Raw genomic sequence first — 17,877 nt, 5'->3', positions numbered from 1 at the left:
TTATTTACAATCACCAAGATATGGAAGCAACTCTAGTGTCCATCAGTATATGAGTGGATAAAACAACTATGGGACATTTACATTATGGAATACTATTTGGATGTAAAAAAGAAGAAAGTTTTACCCTTTGAGACAGTATGGATGGATCTGGAAAACATTATGCTAAGTGAAATAAGCCAGTCAGAGAAAGACAAAGACCATATGATTTTACTTGTATGTGGAATCTAATGAACAAACTGAACTAACAAGAAAAATGGGGACAGACTCATTGATGGAGAGCAGGATGACAGCTGTGGGGGTGGGGAAGATAGGATGTGTAGGGACTGAGCAAAAAGGAAAAAGGACTCATGGACAACAGTGTGGTGACTGGGGGTAGGGGAGCATAAGGGGACTAAATGATGATAGAAAAATACACTAAAAATTAAAAAACAACATTATTGTTACCATTATTAAAGCTTCAGTTCAGTTTCAGTTGTCTCACCTAAGGAAAAAAAAAGAGATTTTCAGAATCATTTCTCTGGACCTTCTTAAATATTTGGTAATAAATAATAGGAATTTATGGCAAGACAAAGAAACAAAAGGCTTCCAAATCAGAAAGCAACATTGAAATTGTCACTATTTGCGGATGATATGATTTTATATATAGTAAATCCCAAAGATTCAATCAAAAAAACTTTTGGAGCCAATTAATGATTTCAGTAAAGTTATAGGACATGAAATCAGCATACAGAAATCAGTGACATTTCTATGCACTAATAATGAAATAACTGAAAAATAAATAAAGAAAACTAGCCCTTTCACAATATCATGAGAAACAATAAACTGCTTAGGAATAAATTTAACCAAGGAAGTGAAAGTATTGTATGAAGAAAATTACAAGAGTTTGATGTAGGAAACTGAGGACAAAATTGGAAAAGCAAACTTATTCTTAATCAAAACTTGATTACAAACCTATTCATGGTTTTGAAGAATTAAAATTATTAAAGGGTCCGTACTACCAAAGTAGTTTACAGACTCAGTATAATCTCATCAACATTTCAATAGCATTCTTCCACAGAGATAGGAAAGAACAGTCCTAAAATTTGTATGGAACCACAGAAGACCCCAAATAGCCAAAGGAATCCAGAGGAAAAAAGAATAAAGCCAATGGCATCACACTTTATGATTTCAAACTATACTACACAGTTATAGTAGTAAAAAATAGTATTAGAATAAAAAGAGACATATCCAACTCAATAACAAAAGTATCTGATCAAAAATGGGCAGAGAAAATAGACATTCTTTCAAAGAAAGATATTCAAATGGCCAACAGGTACCTGAAAAGATGCTCAACATCAATAGTCATCAGGGAAAGGCAAATAAAAATCACAATGAGATATCACCTCACACCTATTAGAATGGCCAATATCAAAAAGACAAGAAGTAACAAGTGTTGGGGAGGATGTAGAGAAATGGGAACACTTGTGCCCTGTTGGTAGGAGTATAGATTGGTTCAATCACTATGGAAAACAATAAGAAAGTTCCTCAAAAAATTAAAAATAGATCTACCAAATCATCTAGCAATTCTACCTCTGGCTATGCACCCAAAGGAAATGAAAACAGAATGTAGAAGAGGTATAAGAACTCCCATGTTTATTGCAGCATTATTCACAATAGCCAAAATATGGAGACAACCTATAAGCATCCATCCATGAATGAATGGATAAAGATCTGTTTTATAGCTGATGGAATATTATCCAGCCATTAGAAAGGAGGACATCTTGCCACCTGGGATGACATAGATGGACCCTGAACACATTAAATGAGATAAGTGAGACAGCAGAAGACAAATACTGTACAGTATCACTTACATATGGAATCTAAAAAAGCCAAACTCATAAAAGCAGAGAATAAAATGGTTGTCACCAGGGGACAGGGGAGTAGGGGTAGAGGATAAATATTATTTAAGGATACAAACTTACAATGAGTAGTAAATAAACCCTAGATTTTTAATGCACAGTAAAGTGACTACAGACAACAATATTGTATTACAATCATCAAACTTGGTAAGAGACTAGAATGTAATCATTCCAACAACTCAAAAGAAAGAACAATTATGTAATGTGATGAAGCAATAATTATCACTGAAATGGCAATCATATTATATATATAAATGTACCAAATTAACATATTGAACACCTTAAATTTACACTGTATATCACATATATTTTGATTAAAAATTCTCTTAAATCTTGGTATAATTAATATATTATATCCATGATTTCTTAGAAGTAATGACTCAGTCACTTCTTAATGAATTCAGGAAGGAAACACTTAGGCATCTAACAGTTGAAACACTCAAATCATGATATCACACTCTCCAGGCCAAGGAAATCATTAGAGCAGTCTTTTAGACTCCAGCCTTTTCCCTCCTGCGTAAGCTGACAAGCCACAGAAACCCATTCGAATGATAAATGAGACTCAAATATTTTAAGATTAACATCAAAGATCAGCTTATTAGGGTCAAGGGCTTACTGAGTATGAACTTCTACATTTTGGATGATGAAACTGGGCCACTTTGAACTTCAAAAATGTGGGGAAATCGGTCTTTAAAACCAGTGTGTCAGACAGAATTAGTTTCAAGGGCTTGATTACAAAGTCCTGCTAAAAATCAGAATCTAGTCTCTAAAGAATTATTAATTTTTAATTAGTATAAAAAATTATTTACTCTAGAGTCACATGAAAGCACATTTGAGTGAGAAAAGAAATTAGTCTTAGTAAAATCAGATAACAAGTATTTCTTTGGAGACTCAGGTGCGAATCATGTGTCTGTGGGATTTCTGCAACACATTTGCTGGTTGAGATGTCTTGTCTCATTTTGGTCGTTGTCATCATGCCCCCTCCACTTTTCTGTCTGAGTGACTGAAAGACAGCTACGAGACATTTCTCTTGTGAAAACTCCAAACTGGTGAAATATAGAATTTTGATGTGAATTTCATGTCAATCCTGAAGGTTGTTGGGCCACACAAAAGGTAAAGCTGGTAACAGAAAGCATTGGAATAGAAGCAAAAAGGAAAAGTAAAGTCACTTCTACACCATCCACAGTTGCAAGAAATGAAAGCAGCTGAAATGAGAAAAATTTTCCTTGCATACCCTTCAAAGAGGCAGGAAATTGTGAGATTCCTCCCAGAGCCCCACTTGTGAGGAAGCCCATTTAGCAAATGGTATGAGTTGTGGGATCTGTTGTTATTGGTTTTCTTCCCTGGGAACACTGCACACTGGGGATTCAGCTGCACCACAAAACAGTCTTCTAAATCCTCAGACTTGTCAAGGGCAGACTGAGAACTATCCTTATGGGTTTGCAAAAAGCCATAACTTTGCTTCTTGGCTCACTCATTCTTGGCAATCTTGAATTGCTAGAAGAAAGCTTTTGAAGCCATCAGTCAAGACACTCAGTGTTAGGGGCCACCATTAGCTCAGCTTCATAACATCTATTCTGGGTTTTGTTGCAAAGGGAACCTGAAGCCCTCAGGACAAAAGCAACAAGCCAGGAACTAAGCCCTAGAAAGACTTCAGGGAGACAAGCACCCAAAATACAGCTTCACCTTACTATATACCAAAATTAGGTTGTGTTTTTTATCCTTGACACAGGTGCTTCTAAACACCAAAAGAAAAAAATAGATTCCAAAATAAGTTACCATAACAGGAATATAAAGAAAATGATTCACAAATACTTATCTCTTAGGGGGTGGGGTTTTTTCATTATGTATAACATGTTAGCACTAGTCATAGACATGAGTTATCATCTTTGTTTTTCAGGTAAGAAAAATGAGGTATGTCACATGTCTAGGGTCCCAGAACCAAAAAATAGCAAAACTGTGACTCAACCCACGTATGTTGGTTCTAGCACTCAGATTTTTAGCTGTTAGACAACATTGCCTTTTGTGCTTTCTGAAGCATTGAAAGTCAAATCAGGAAATGAAAATTAGTTTAGATGTTTAAAAACCTAATTTTTACGTACTGGTAATTCCTCCCACAGGAATCTGTAAGTACACAATTTCTCTTCCACTCTTCATAGATGGACACACGGGACAACTGAAAGGGGTGAAAGCATCCGTGCGTTCCTTCCCTCTCACAGACTCAACACTGCTCACTGTGCTTCCTGGACATGTGTGAGAGTGAGAAGGAAGGGGTTACTAGGCAGCTGGAGCAATTGTCCTGTTAATAATGAGCTATATGTGTTCAAGTTGTCCCTCTTTGGTTCACTGCTGTATTAGTCAGGGTTCTCCAGAGAAACAGAACCAATAGGAGGCCATAACATACACATATATGCTTCCTATATACTTAAATATGTATATATGGAGATTAATTATGAGAAATTGTTCACACTACTAGGGAGGCTGAGAAGTTCTACAGTCTGCCTTCTGCAAGCTGGAGACCTAGGAGCGGAAGGTGTAAACCCCAGTCCCAGGACAGAAGACCAATAATACCCAAGCTTAAGCAAGCAGAGAGGAAGCGAAAGGCGTGAATTCCTCCTTCATTTGCCTTTTTGTTCTATTCAGATCCTCAACAGATTGGATAATGCTCACTTGGACTGGAGAGGGCAAACTACAGAGTCTGGCAGAAGTAACACCTGCTGGAATGTGGTTGGTAGGGTAATAATATGAGTGTAATAACTTAAAGCTTTAATTTGAGCATTTCACCTTAAATGTCATGGCATGCTTGAGTGTTATATTGTTATATTACAGAATTGCATGCCTATGATTTTGTAATAACTGATTTTGTAATAAAAATGGGACATTATTTGTGCTGGCCCCCATATGACTGAGTCCACCAATTTGAATGTTAATCTCATCCAGAAACACCCTCACAGACACACCCAGAAATAACATTCAACCTGGGCATGCTGTGCGGTCAAGGCAACACATAAAATTAACCATCCCAGGCGTTGTGTCTAATACACTGCTTGACACAGAGCAGACATGCAGTCACTGTTTGGTAACGAGTGAATGCAGTCACGTGTGTATCTGTCACATGGATGGCATGCATGGTTACCCGTGACTCTGATGTGCACATACTCATGTATCTTTAGTGTATTATGGGGAGGGTTTTAAATGATTGAGAGTTCACAGAAACCACAAACAATACTCTTGGTAAAATGCCCAAATGGGAGCAGTAAGACTGGGAACACATCACATTTTTTAAGGAAAAAGGAATATCCGCTTAACACTAACTGAGATAAGGCTAGGGTAAATTGTAGGCTTACTGGAAAATGGTAAAATATAATATAGATTAAATCTCTTTCAAGCATTTTTAATAAATTAGGGGCCAAAATAAATTAGAGGCTCCCTTTATAATTTATATATGGGAATGATTTATTAGAAAGACTTCACTTTGTTAGATATCGTTTTTACAATGCTATCTTTACTGCCAACACCATTTTGAAAAATATTGTTGATTAAATAGGATAATGATCCTTACTGAAGACTGCACCAAAATAGTAAAAAATGTATCAGTTGTATTTCATCCAGAGTGAAAAGAAATTAAATTTGCCTCATCCCTGGATGTGGTATTTGGCCCAAATTGCATTTTTGCAGCAGGGTGGAGTTTGAGATCAAAAAACCCCAGAAATATTATGCATTTAATGAAATCCAATCTTCTGGCAAGTAGGCGAAGCCTTGCTTTGTCCTATTTCTGTGGAATTTTGGTCATATTCCAGATATCAAAGAATATTCTTCATTCCTACAGAAATATAGCCTCAGAAAACATGGACACAATGTCTACAATGCTTAATTTAAATGTCAATTGTGTTTTTTTCATTTGCTGAAATACAAGTACATATGAGTAAACCAACAGAACATTAGACATTTAAACTTTTCACTTTATAAATGAACAACATAGATATCCTTCCTGAAAAAAAGAAAGAGGCTAAGTGTTGACTGTCAAAACTAGCAAATCATTAACATTTCTAGGATTTAAAGGGGTCACAAGCAGACACTGGGATACTAAAAGGTGTAATGATTCCCCCATAGTTTCACAGATACATAAGAATGAAGCAGAGACTAAGACATGGATCTTCTACGCACAGCTTAGACATTTACCATTGTCCCGTGCTACCTTGCACTGTCCTACCCTCAGGAGATCTTATTCAGTAGCATGTTATATCTTGCCTCTAATGGGAGTTCTGGGACTAGCTTTCACTCAAAGGTACAGTACAGTGCCCTGGAAACCTGGCCCCAAATGCCTGGGGTCTCTTTAGAGTTGTTAGCAGCACCAGCACCTAGACCTTGATGAGAATGTTGAAGTTTGGTTTCCTTACAGTTGTATCATTCATTGTAACACTCTGGGTCAGACACACATCATGATCATGTTTATTTTGTCCTGTTATATAACAGAAAGTGTTCTTTTACTAAAGAGTACCTTTCAATTAAAATCATTTCAAATTTTGTATTACTTTTTTTCTGAGAAGCCAAATTCTCCATTTTGCTCATTATTTGAAAGGAAACCTCTGTTAACACACTCCCTTTCATACAACGGGGGACCCAAAGAAACCCACAATTATCTTCTGGAGGGCAGGCCCTTGTAGTAGTACAGGCTTCCCTCACTAGGTGAGTGTTCTAGGAACCCATCTGTATCAGTGTACCAGCTGGCGTTTTTGTGAGAGGCTGTGTTCAGCTTGAGTGAATTTGTTTGAAGACTTTCAACACATTTGTCTATTTCATAATGGAGTCTACCTGCCCACACCACACTGTGTGTTTAGCAGTTTTTGATGAAAAACAGCATGACCCCCATGCCCTACCCTTCCTATTCACCCAATCTTGCCTCAAGTGACTTTTTTTTGGTTCCCTGGGATGAAAAAAGTCCTCAAAGGGAAACATTTTGCTGATGTGGAAGAGGAGAAACGAAAAACAGCAGAAGCACTAAAAGGCATCAAAATGGACAAGTTCAAAAACTGTTTTGAGCAGTGGAGAAAAACAGTCTTGATAGGTGTTATTACATTAAATGGAGAGTACTTTGAAGATGACTGAAGTTTAAACATGTAAGAAAAATACACAATATTTTATAATAAATTCCTTTTTTAGTTCCCCCTTCATATACCTTTTTTTACATCCTCTTCTTTTTCTTTTTAAATAATATCTCATCTAATTTCCACGGAGCTTGTCAAAGCTGCAATAGAACAGCATATAGAAGAATCAGAAAGACAAAACAATGCTGTAACAGAGACTTGAGTTGATTTTCATCGTCCACCTCATCCTGTGATCCTAATTAAACAACCAGCTCCCAAGCTAACAGGGTTGATGGTGTCAGGCCACTAAGATAAGTTTTGTCTCCACTGATGTTCCTTTCCATCTAGCCTGTAGATGCCAGATTTTCCTCAGTGAGGGCCTGATACTAAGCATGTCCAGGTCCTAAAACATGCCCAGATTCTAAACATTTGGGTGTGTATCACCCAATGGACATTCCCATTTATAAAATAAATTTCTTATAGAATAAAGAATTGTGTCCATCTACTTCATCTCCTTCATTCTGCCATTCTCTGAAGATTAATTGATATTAAACATATGTGATAATAATGAAGAAAGGCCCCCCAAAATTAGAAGTATAAATCCCAACGCTTTTTTTTATTCATCTCCCAGAGTTGCCTAATACAGCCTTTCGAGATGAAAAAAACTGAGCAGCTGAGGTCATCATCAACCTAACTGCTTCAGCTCTGGTTTTGTTTGAGCTCCAGGGGTCCAATTTTGGGAACTGAGGACTTGGATTAGCATACCAGCCTGGTTTCTTGTATGCTTTCACGCAATGAGCTCCTTCACGGTCACATGCATTTGATATTCACCAAGAGGACATAACATCTGCTTTCTCTCAAAATCCCATGTAAATTTTGGAGATCAAGGGGAAAAAGTCTCTGAAGCATGGAGCTATCAAGATCATTACTATAAATTTCTAGTTCTACCTATTGCATTTTAATAGAAATTCCAGTTTCATAAAATAAAAATTACTGGTAAGAGAAACTGGAGTGACATTTATAACTCCTTTATGAAATGTTTTATAGTCTTATACATTATAATTTGGTAATAAGAGGAAAAGAAGGAACATTGCCTATTTTCTCATAATTATTCAAAGTAGTACATTTTCTTAATAGAATTCTTAAGAGAAATTACCAATTTGTGCTTTTATGAAATGACTTTAGCCATAAACTATTTTATAAAGGTAGTATTTAATTATATGATCATGTCCTTATTATTATAATTGTTAACAATAATGACAAATAGTTTTCCACAATGTTCTAGCAGAAAACTGAAAATTCATTCTCTTTCTCCTATACTCAATCTTTATTCACCTTAGTTATTGCTCTTGTAATTTACAACACCAAGTTATTATTGTGATTCTGGTTAATTTTGTACTTTGCTTCAGTTAAGATACCACATAGCAACAATTCCCAAACCTTTTATAACTTAGTAACATACTTTCAAATTTCTGAACTGTTTACAAGAGGTAACCCATAAGTGCAAAGTGAGCACTTACATTAGTGTGCAGAAATATCTCAAAAGGAATTACAGTAACTCAGAGCAGCTCAAAATAGAAGCCTCAGACTATCTATGCCTGATGTGGGTTTGAGTTTGAAGAGAAAGAATCACACTAATTGGGGTGGAGTTGATCTTTATAATTAATAGTCTGGAATTCTTCTTATTGAATATAATCACTACCATTTATATAACATGCCAAATCTTGTACTAAGCCCTATACATGCAGTTTCCTCACTTAATTTTCATAATAACTCCATGGAACAGGTTCTGTTATCTACATATTATTGATGATGTGCTTAAAGCTTTAAGAGATAGGTCACACAGTAAGCAGTAAAGCCAAGTGTTGACCCCAGGCTCTCTAAATACAAGACCAAGCTCTTAACCTCTCAGAGTAGGTGGGTAGATAGGTAAAGTCAAAAAAGGGGTTTGAGGGGAGGCATATTCTATTCTTTGACAAAACTTAATTACCTGGAGCTGTCTGCTATGTGAGACCTTGGAAAATTAAATGGTCAATTTCAAAAAAAGTACAAATGCCCCTGCACATAAGAGAAGAAGTTGAATCCCTACTAATTAAGAAAATGAAGATGACAGCAGCAATCAATGTGTTATCTGTGTTTGTATCCATTACTATTGGGTGCAAGAGTTGCAAACATTAACAATATCGGGTTTAGGTGAAGATGCTAGTAAATGGGATTTTCTCCCAATGCTAGATCGGCAATTGTGATTGATATTGGGTAAGATGTTTTTAGAGAAAAGTCAACTTTCCATTTAGAAAACCATTGGATTCATACCTATTCTTTGACTAATGCCTTCCCCTTCTTTTCACCATTCCCTCTCTCCCTCCTTTCCTCTGGCAGCTGTCAGTCTCCCTCCTGTTTCCATGTCTCTGGTTCTATTTTGCTTGTTTGTTCATTAGATTCCTCTCATAAGTGAGATCATATGGTATTTGTCTTCCACCAACTGGTATTTCACTTAGCATAATAGTCTCCAGTTCCATCCATGCTGTCACAGAGGGTAAGAATTCCTTCTTCTTTCCTTTTGCTGCATAGTATTCCATTGTGTAAGTGTATCACATTTAATTAATTCACCTACTAATGGGTACTTAGGCTGATGCTACATCTTATCTATATGTACTTAAATATTAATATTCTTTCTTGGAAGAATAAAGTGGTTTAAATACAAAAAAAGGAAAAACATCTGACATTTTGGATGAAAAGAAAAAAAAATTAAACACGTATAAAAGATCATATTTTTAAAATGCTTACCTATTTTCTCTGTTTTTCCTCAGTTCAAGGCCCAGGACCACCCACATGCTCTGGGGAAGGAGCCCTGTGCTCACATCAGCTGGTCCCTGTGCGAGGAGGACTCTGCCTCTGAGGCTGCCTCTTCTCTCCTGCCCTGCCAGGGTTTTGCAAGGCCCATTCCTTGCTACCTAATCTCATTTTCTTTGACTTAACCTCTTTCCTGCTCCCTTCCTTTGGCACTTTATAGCCTCGTCTACAGTTTGTATGAGATCCTTCTTCACCAGTGAGCTTTCCTGGTCACCTGTGCCCTGAGGACACTGGTGTTCCAGACTTTGGGAGTTCAATAACCAGTAAACTAAACAAATACAAAAACAATGTGAAGAATTGGCAGAAGGCTGCCAAGTGCCAATTTTGCCAAGTGGGCAGTTGAAAACAAGAAATACCATTTATTATCACCAACATTTTATGAAAGAAGAACATTTAACACTAAAACTGAGAAAAGGTCATAATTTCAGAAAAATAAAAATGCTTCTCAAAGAGTAGTAATTACACAACCTTGGGGAGAGACCCGATGTGGGGGACAGACACATAACTAGAAGGAGCCAGCACACTAGAAAACAGCCCAGCTTGTTTGTCTGGCATAGGGATGCTCTGGGAAGCCAGGGCAAAGCCATTTGTTTATAGGCCACCCCCACACCTCCCCTCATATCTCAAGGTGACGGTGAATGAGTTCCCCATGCTGTTTAAGCTAAGGAGTGACAATTGCTGCTCTTCTAAGAAAATACCACCCATCAGTAGCTGCCCCCCAGACCACCCCCGGAAATGTCCAATAAAGTGAAGGTCACAAACATCCGCAGTTTTCTGCCGTCATCATCCACAGGCACTCCTACACAGGCTCTTCCGTGTGTTCTCCAGCCTGGCACACGGTGAACTCCCCTCAAAAAGAGTCTTGAAGAGTGTCTGTCACACAGAGGCTGTGGAGGTGTAGGGGGAAAGTCCCAGCAGAAGGACTTCAGTGAAACTGGACAGCGGAGCCCTGACAGTGCTCATTTCATCTGTCCGTGGAAAGGTCTTTAGGGCGATCACGGATCTGAGCTCCAGTGTGAGATCCTGAAATCCAAAATGGATGTGTAGATATTTTTAGGTGAACATAGTTCTTGAACTGCAGTTCTTTTTTCATATTTAATAAAATTCATTTTCATGTTTACCTTTATTATTCATCGCAAATGTCTTCTAAAAAAAAGGGCTTAAGTGGCAAAATGGCCTTAAAAAAAAAAAAGAAAAACTGAATGCGTAGGTTCTAACTATTTTGACCTAGATTACCAGCAGTAGAAATATCCTAACTTTCTCTCAGGCATTGGGGCACCAAATCTCATACTGTTGATCAGGAAAAGCAGCAAAAGGAAAGAGATGGACAGGGGTTAGGCCCATGACCCAAGGGGCTTTAGTTATGAGAGAGAACTGGTCAGTTTCAGTCCACACTAGGGCATCCAGGATAGACAGATTGCAAAGATGCCCCACATCCCCATGTACTGAGGAAAGGTTCGTGGTCAGTTTCTACAGTGGTACGGTTTATTTGTTCCAGTAATATCTTTTTTGTAGAGGCCTTGTGTTACACTCAGGCTTGCTGCTGAATAACACAGAAGCCAGATGGAAATGTAACAAGAAAGCTGAGAATGTGAAACACTTACTGAGGTCAGGATGCACACCCACATGCCCACGCAACACATGACTTCGTAGTTTCTTCTGTCACTAAGAATGCGGTTGCCATTTCTATCACCATCATTAATTAGAATAAATATTCTTAAAGCTTGCTGCACCATTCATCTCTAAGCAGGACTATTCCAGGCATCAGCCCAAGTTTCCTGAAAGCCTAGCTGATTAAAAGTCATTAACATTTATGTTTTGCCAACACTGATTATACTGATTGCTGGTAAGTGTTTATGTGATAACCCAGAACTAACAAGAGATATACAGAAAAGCGGAGTGAGCATAACACGTGCATATGAGGAGTGCTTGTCGGTAACTGAAGAATGTCTCCTCCTGAGCAAAGGCAGGAGGTTAAGTCATGGACTTCAAGGCACCTTCCAAATCTAATATTTTATGACTTTGGTTAGCAGACAACTTTTCAGACGGCATCTACTGAAAAACATGAGGTTCAAACTCCTTCAAAGGCTGATTATCAATTCTCAGGACAGCCATAGGAACCTAACTCTTGTTTATATCAATTACCCTGTGGTAAACTGTGGTAAAACTGATTTCCCTGTTGGTCGTTTCCTTTAAAATAGCAGAACCTATTGACAATGTTAAGTGGGGACTCACTATATTCCATATTCTGTTTTTATCTTTTTCCTTGCTGTCTTTTATCATGTACTCATTTCTCATTAATACTGCTACAAAAGAATGCAACGAAAGAATGGTTCTGTTAAGTCCAATTTGATAAAGTAAAAAGCTGAAGTTCTGATGTTATCCAAATAATTTTCCACATACTTAAATTCTCAGAAATGTCTCTTTTTTCAGTGGCATTCCAACCAGAGTTAGCTCTGGTTAGCTCTGGTTGGAATTCTAGCAAGCCTAGAGGTTCCTTACAAAAGCCCCTCTGAAGGAAAATGCCCATCGAGAATTCAATGAACTTCTCCGGCTGGGGACCCCAGCACAGCTGGCTATCTGGGAACTCATGCTGTTTGTGATAAGAATGAAAGCAACCAAAAGCCTTTTCTTTAAAAGAAAAAAACAACTAAACCAGCAGCAATGACTTGCAAGTTTATAGCAAGCTTATCTCCTGTAGTTCAGAAGTATTTATTTGCCAACTAAGTGTTACTTTTCACAAATGTAAAATTAAATCAACAACTTTCTTGGCATTCAAGACTTTAAAGGTAAAAGAGTCTGTGAATGTGAAATTAACTTTTCAGGTTTTGGAAACTGATATATCAAGTTTAGAAAAATTAACCATTTGATGAGTGGTTGGCTGGCTCATTTAAACTCCATTCCCACTTATAACTCTTGACTTTACAATAAGGAATAGAAAGAAAAATAGAGAATAATATTCCAGAACAGAGCTGAGTGATACTGGAATGGGGTTAATTACCCATACAACATTTATTTTTATCATTATTTATCACTGCATCATTACTAGTATTAATGTTGTACACTAAATAGTTTATAAAGTGCTTTCGCATATTTTTTCTTATTTTTACATGGCTGTCCCAATCCTGTGATGTATATAAAACAGCAACTATTTAGGTATATTAATTCAGTGTCCATCATCATTGTTGCCATCACCACCACCACCAATAGCACCACCAACAACAACAACAGCACCACCAACAACACCACCATCACCAATGGTACCACCACCACCATCACTTCATGAGCATCTACTATTTGCCAAGCCCTACACCAGCTATTTTCAACCTTTTTCGTCTTATGGCACATATAAACGAATTACTAAAATTCTATAGCACACCAAAAAATATATTTTTTGCCAATCTGGCAAAAAAATAGGTATAATTTTGATTCATTCATACCAGGCAGCTATTGTTGTGTTAGCTGTTGTCATTTTTTTTTATTTGACAATCTAAGGGAAAAGAGGTCAGTGCCCCCTGACTAAGCAGTTAGGTATTGCATGTTTTAAAATTTCCTGTGGCACACTAGTTGAAAATTACTGTCCTACACTAAATGTTTTATGTGGATCATCTCATTTAATGCTCACACCAGGCCTATGCAATTGGTACTATTATCATTTCTGTTTTACAGATGTAAAAACTTGGTTAATTAGGACCTGGAATCTAGGGCTTATGAGCACAAGTCCAGTGTTTCTTCCACATTGTTTCAATAATGGAGTTAACAAAGAACAAAGAATGCTAAAGTTAATTTCATATCAGTTTCCTTCAGACAGAAATAAAGCAAGAAAGGGACCGTGAAAAGAGTTAAATTTGCAACCTCTTCCCAAAATAAATAGTTACAGAAATGCAGCAGGCAAAAATATTTGCCAAATCTTCTAAAGCTTTTGTAAGTTGCAGTAAGGTTATAATTCACTATACTTGCAGCTAAATGCAAAATTCCAACTTTAAACCTACTGTTGACCAAAAAGTAAACAAGAAGACTTTGTTTAAAAAGCTTACAGTGTGAGGTGGCCTACTATGACTGATAAAGCTCTTGGATTTCCAAACCACCCTGGTTTCAGCTTGATTGGTCTTTGGCTATATTAGACTCAGTTTCCACCAGGTGATTATATAACGATTGCCTACTGCACATTTGGTGTTAGGGGAATAGAGGTGAACAGGAGGCTTATTGTTCCTGCCCTTCCGGAGCTTATTATGAACTAGAGGCAAAAGCAGATAAACGAGATTAATTATAGTACAGTAAACTCCACAACAGATTTATCCTGGTTTTAGGGAATCAGAGGAAGCTTCTGAGGGAAAAATATGGCATTTAGATGAAACCTGAAGGAATGCCAGAAGTTAGTCTGATAAAGAGGTGGAATGAGAACTCAGGGAAAAGAGATTCTATGAGGCAGAGATGGAGTCACTCACAAACTTGGAAGGATATCTACATCCTCCATGAGATGAAAGAGGGTTCCATACTACACTGCAAGGTGGAGGATCAAGGGAGAGCAGGCTATATAGGAAGTCCATCTTTAAAATATTTTCTTTAGAATGTCCACACTCTTAAAAAACTAGCCTATAACTCCTTCACTCTGGAAGGAGAGTGTAAGAAACACAGATAATTTCTCAGCTAATTACAATAGCACTTTATTTAAAGTGGCAAGAGAAGATAGAGATAGAACAAGATAATTGGGGTAAGGATAGAAACAAATAAAACGAAGAAACAGCCTAAATGAAATAGAACCATAATAACAAAAATAATAACTTTTAATATGATGAGCACCTCCGTTCACTGCATCTGGCCTGAAGAATTCACAACACATTACTCCAGATTCACTTACACTGCACTTGGGACCACAAGAGAGGGCTAGGCAGCGCAGTGGATTCACTTTCCTGTGCTCTGCTTAAGCCTATGGATAAGAAGCAAATGCATGGGAGCCCTTGATTCTTTTCTTTCACTTTGTATGTCAGTTCCCTAATTCATTTGCATAATTACACAGCAATTAGTTTTGGACTTCCGCAGACATTAACTGACCGGATAAGAAAGAAGTCCAAAAGTGTTAGCAAAATGATAATTTTCCAGAAATAACTCAAGCGCTGAATATTCTCTTTTTGTTTATCCAGACACACACATCAAAGTCTGTGCTCTAGAGGCTGACCTGCATTGAGGAGCAATCCAGGGCTTTCAACTGGGTGAGGTCAATGGGAGGCACCAGTAGCAGATCAGAGGGTGAGAGACCAGGGAGATTAAGGTGCTCCACCATTCCTGAGTGGTCTCATTTAAACTTGTCCACAACCTCAAAAATAGCTCCTTCGTTAATCGCTCCTTAATGGCCATCTCTTGAATGCCTACATTTTTAAATTTTTAATGTATTGATTTGAGAGAAAGAGCATTGATTCATTATTCTACTTATTTCTGCATTCATTGCTTGATTCTTGTATGCTTCCTGACCTGGCATCAAACTGACAGCCTTGGCATATCAAGACCACACTCAAACCAACTAAGTTATTCACCCAGGGCTTGAATGGCCTAAATAAAATGTGTCATCTCTTTCCTCACCCCCCACGTAATGGAAAAAGACGGTCTAGTCACACAGAAATGCAATACAAAGCTTAGGCAAGTGTAATTAACAAGAAAAAGGTATATATATGAGGGTAGAACAAGAAACCCATTTGAAAACTTTTTGGGGAATGTTCATCAATTTTCTTCTCATATCAAGAAGAGAGAGCAGTAATGCTGCATTGGGAGGAGATGAGGAAAGAGACAGCCAGAACCATTTTAGACAGTGATTCAGCAAACCACCGAGGGATGGGACATCTGGAGAAACTATTTGGGAGGAGTTGATGATAAGTACACTGGACCTTTCTGTAGCCTCCAAAACTAATAGAGCCTTCCACATACTTACCTACGCAAATCTCCAGTGGCTATTTCCCCCTTCATCCAGACTAAGGTGAACTCAGCCAGGATGACCTCAGTGGCCTCACCCTAACCCTTCTTCCCAAAAATGAGCATAAAAATACCTACAAATTTGGCAACAATGACATTAAGTTACAAACCTCAGGCTGCTAATAGTATACTAGCAAGAAAAGAAGGCCTTCTTATCTCTTTACTACCACTTTGGTAAAGTCCTACTAGCTTCCTCTATGCATAAAAGAAATACAAATCTAGCTAAATGTCAAGTACTAACCAATAAGTAAACTGTCTTTGATATGTTTATTAATTATCTCTCCTTCTTAGATGAAAAAAAATATATATTACCCTATTCAAGGTAAAGCTGGTCATTTTAATTTCTGCCATCTTCCTGTGTCGCTCCTGAAGTAACAATGACAGCTAACTTATTTTTTCTCAGCCTAAGAGTAATGTGTTGGGCTTCCTTTTTAATGACAACAATCATTTTGGTGCCAAATGCTTCATGTCTTAAATAATGGCTTGAATCTTGGCTGCAATTATAAGATAAGCTTTTTCTCATAAGCTTTTCACAATGGATTTTCATCAGCTCCTTTATAAAGGAAATTAAAATTTGCATTTAACTGTAAGCTCATTTATCTGAAATTAGAGACACCATTGGTACTTTCAGACATGATATTTACAAAGGAATAAAACTTGGTTTACGGGGTTTTAATATTTTATCTCTAAAGGAAAAGAGAAGTAAAATCTAATTGAAGTTAATGATGACTCGACAGAGGTTGAATGGCAGAGTGACTCAAAAGTGAAGATAAAATATTTCTGTGAATATAATGTGCTAACCTTTAAATATGCCCAAAAGAAAATCTATTTACATTCCCAAATATCTCAGTAACATCTCAGATCCAGGCAACCCAGCTCTAAGCAGGTTTTGGTGTATAACAGGCTATAAAGTGTCAGACAATAAAGGCCACAATAGGTGTGGGTTCCAGACAGTGAGCAACACCCTCATGGCTTAGGATAGACAACACAACAATAGCTATGGTCTAATAAAAGCAAGATGCTCCAGGAATTAGCAAAAAACTCCTTTCAATCAAAGTTGTCAGCTCATTTTTTCCAGAACCCAAGCTAGGACTTTGCATAACCTGGGAGTAAACACCCCTGATGCCAGGACTTGAGAAATATCAAACTGCAGACTTGTGGAGAAGTGTCCATCTCTGATCCTGGATTCCAGTTCACTGCTTGCCCAAAGGTCTCTGTCCTTTAACGTTGAGCAAGCACCACCAGCTTTGGTGGTAGGTGATATTTGCCTATATTACAGTTTCAAATAGTAGAAAACATTCAAAACTAAGTGAGACAATGGCTAATTCAAAGGCAACATCTGTGGGAAATATGAATGCAAACTAGGAAAGCAAGTTGTCTGTCAGGAGACGAGTGATTCATAAATGTTTCTGGCAGGGGCTCACACAGATGGAGTCGTGTACACATGCTATTTTTTCCCTCTAGGATTTGTGCCTAACAGAGTAAGTGATTGCAGACCTGAGCAAGTATGCATTGTGATCGAAAGCAAATGTAATGAACTTTTTGATCAAAGCATCATTGAATCTCTTTCCTTGTGATATTTCCCACTCTGGCTCCTTCCCTTCGGTAGGCAATTTGGGAAGGTTCTTGACTGAAAATGTTTGTGCAAATGCAAATTCTGTGACTTCCCTCCTGGCAGGGATCTCAACCCTGACAGGATACAGAGGAAAGAAAAATCCCATGTCCACTTCCCAGCAGCCCTAGAAAAAAATGCCATCATTCCTGTTTGGGCCAAATGAGGCAAAGGAGTTGGTCTCTAGTGTGAAGATACCACGTGCACAGAATTTGAGAATGTTAGAATTGAGATTTAAAGGTTCATAGTCCAAACTTTAAATCGAGGGTTTGCTGCATGGACTAAGTGAAGGGGAGTAATGGAGGTGAAGTCAGAAAGACCACTAGAGGGCTTTCAGCAGGGTAACAATTTGATCTCAGGTTTTGTTGTTGTTGTCCTTCTTTAATAGATTTTGACTGTTACATAAAAAAAAAAATAGACTGAAGAGGGAAGAGAGAGAAAAGAGAAGACCAGGAAGGCA

General features: G+C 37.7%; 1 long non-coding RNA gene across 2 annotated transcripts in view; it reads right to left on the bottom strand.

The window, feature by feature from the left end:
• Positions 1-380: 380 nt before the first annotated feature.
• Positions 381-17,877, bottom strand: part of LOC123827264 — a 100,850-nt gene continuing 83,353 nt past the window's right edge. Inside the window, exon 3 of one of the 2 annotated variants that reach the window (XR_006787209.1) lies at positions 381-481. This is a non-coding gene — a long non-coding RNA (uncharacterized LOC123827264). Of the gene's footprint in view, positions 482-10,381; positions 10,862-17,877 lie in introns of those variants that run through there. The other variant, XR_006787207.1, reaches the window with a different exon arrangement.

This window comes from Phyllostomus hastatus, unplaced genomic scaffold (assembly GCF_019186645.2).
Source record: "Phyllostomus hastatus isolate PE091 unplaced genomic scaffold, TTU_PhHast_1.1 phas_contig_86, whole genome shotgun sequence".
Taxonomy (NCBI): Eukaryota; Metazoa; Chordata; class Mammalia; order Chiroptera; family Phyllostomidae; genus Phyllostomus; species Phyllostomus hastatus.
Note: the sequence above shows the minus strand (reverse complement) of the source record. Positions and strands in the feature narration are given on the sequence as shown.